Raw genomic sequence first — 2,393 nt, 5'->3', positions numbered from 1 at the left:
AACAGAGGCATCCGCCAGAGGAAGACAGAGCTAGAATCAGGGCCACGGAGACCAGTTCCGTGGCCCAGAGTTTTGAGGTTGGAATGGAGATCGTTGTGATTAAGGCTGTTGGAGGGGACGTTAACCAGGGAGGGCAAAGGTCGGAGGCCGAGAGGAGGCCCACGAGGCGGCCCTGACTGCCGACCTGGGGACCAGGCCCCAGGGAAGGGCTCACGCCGCTCTCTCTCACTCCTCAACGACCCCCAAGTTAGTGGCGGGGTTACCCCTGTTTGGCCAGAGAGAAGCAGCGCTTCGTTCATGCTCACGGAGCCGGGGGACGGCCACAGGACGGCCAGCCTCTGCCCGCCGTGTCCCGCCACCGGGAGGCTGGACAGGCCGCCTTCGCTCCTCCTCCTCCGAGAAGANGGCTTTACAGCCGCTTCCCATCAGCGCCCAGCAGCAGGTGCACGGAAATCAGAGCACATGCCGGCTCCTGGGAGGTGAGCTACGCCAAGGGGGCATGAACTCCCCACCCGTGGGATCCTAATGCGTCCCCTCAGCAAACAAGTGCCCGCGGGTCCACACTTCTGCCCTAGGAGATGACACCGGTGGCCTCCTGGCCACGTAGGCTTCCTCCCGTGTGCCTGGGTCACGCGTGTGGGAAGTCACGGTGGAGCCGGAGCCAGCAGCTCACCAGGCTGGAGCAAACCTTGGAGTTTTTCCTTTGCTGTCATGCAGCAACCTTGTGATTGACTCACTCTTTCAGATAAAGATGAGGCCACCCCTCTCCGGGCCCGGCAAACACACAGGGCACCTCGTAGTCTTGGCAGGTCCCCTGAGTCTATTTGACTAATGGGGTTAGGTCACCACGCTTATCTGCATGATAACCTTTGGACAAATTTTTCCTGGCCCCACATGGCTGCCCGGAAAGGGGAGCACAGAGCAGTGATTGCTGTGTGTCATCCATGGGAACTTTTAGGAGACAGAGCTTTCTAGAACTAACCCGGTGAAGGCGGGGCCTTGTGACTCAGGGTGGCCCCAGTCACCCTCGGCTCCGTGACTCTCCAGGCCTGGCTCCCAGCACAGCCGACGCCTTGGGAGCTGGATCTGGGCTTGAAGCACGACCTCAGAGCATTTACTCACCTCCCCGGGAGGCTCAGCAAGGTGCCCCCACACCCGAGTGTCTCCCGCGTTTGTCCCCTACGGGCTCTTTCTGTCGTGTTTGCCTGGTCCCAGGACTCACGGTGAAGGCTGTCTGCCACCATCTTGAGTGACCCCAGTTCTGTCCGGCGTCTGCGTCTCTCAGAACCAGGACCCTCTCCCCGCCAGGTGCCATCAGGGCCCTTGTCATCATTTAAGTTTTCCTTTGTTTTAAATACTTATTTTTGAGAGATAGAGACGGAGGGTGAGCAGGGGAGGGCAGAGAGGGAGGGAGACACAGAATCTGCAGCAGCTCCAGGCTCTGAGCTGTCAGCACAGAGCCTGAATCAGGGCTTGAACTCAAGAACCGTGAGATCATGACCTGAGCCGAGGTCAGAGGCTTACCCGACAGAGCCACCCAGGCGCCCCATTTTTTTTTGAAACCTTGTCATCATTTAAACGCGACACTTCCCAAGTTCCGAGAATCACCTCTGACCTCAACCTCCTATCCTCTCCCCGTGCTTGTCTGACTCCTGCTGGACTGTTCCCTGACCACAGGGGCGCCTCCAGGCCAGGGGTCCACTCGGGCCATGGACGCATCTTCTGTTCCCTCATACCCTCTCCTGCCCACCCGAGCCCCGTCCTGTCCTGCTACCTTCTGTGACCCCCACCTGGCTGAGAGCCTCACACCCGGGCTGAGACGTGCTGCCATTGGCCTGGGCTCCGGTGGGTGCCTAGGACATCGACTGGCACCTAGAAGGTGACTGGTGAAGACTTCTGTGAAGAAGTTTACAGGTTTCTGTCATGATCTCATGGTTCGTGGGTTCTAGCCCCGCGTCGGGCTCTGCTGACAGCTCAGAGCCTGGAGCTGCTTCAGATTCTGTGTCTCCCCCTCTCTCTGACCCTCCCCTGCTCATGCTGTCTCTCTCTCTCTGAAATAAATAAAACATTAAAAAAAATTTTTTTTTAATAAAAAAAGAATTGTACAGGTTTCTATAGTCAGCTTGCTCTTCCTTTCTCAATTTCGCCTCCCCTTCGTGCTCCGTAAGCTTTGGGGCTCTCACCTCCTCCTCATTCCCAGGCAACCTCGCCTCCTGTTTGCGGACCGAAGAGAAAGCCTCGTGCTGGGGCTGGCTCCCCTGCTTGTTACCAAGGAGGGGGACCCCCACTAAGACCAGACTCTGCGTAAACTCTCCCCGTCCCTTTTGGGAGCCCGTCCCCTACAGAAGCTTCTCACCTCCCTGTGTGTCCTTCATTAATAAGAAGAATCACCT

The sequence above is a fragment of the Crocuta crocuta genome, unplaced genomic scaffold (genome assembly GCF_008692635.1).
Source record: "Crocuta crocuta isolate KB4526 unplaced genomic scaffold, BGI_CrCroc_1.0 scaffold636, whole genome shotgun sequence".
Classification (NCBI taxonomy): domain Eukaryota; kingdom Metazoa; phylum Chordata; class Mammalia; order Carnivora; family Hyaenidae; genus Crocuta; species Crocuta crocuta.
Note: the sequence above shows the minus strand (reverse complement) of the source record.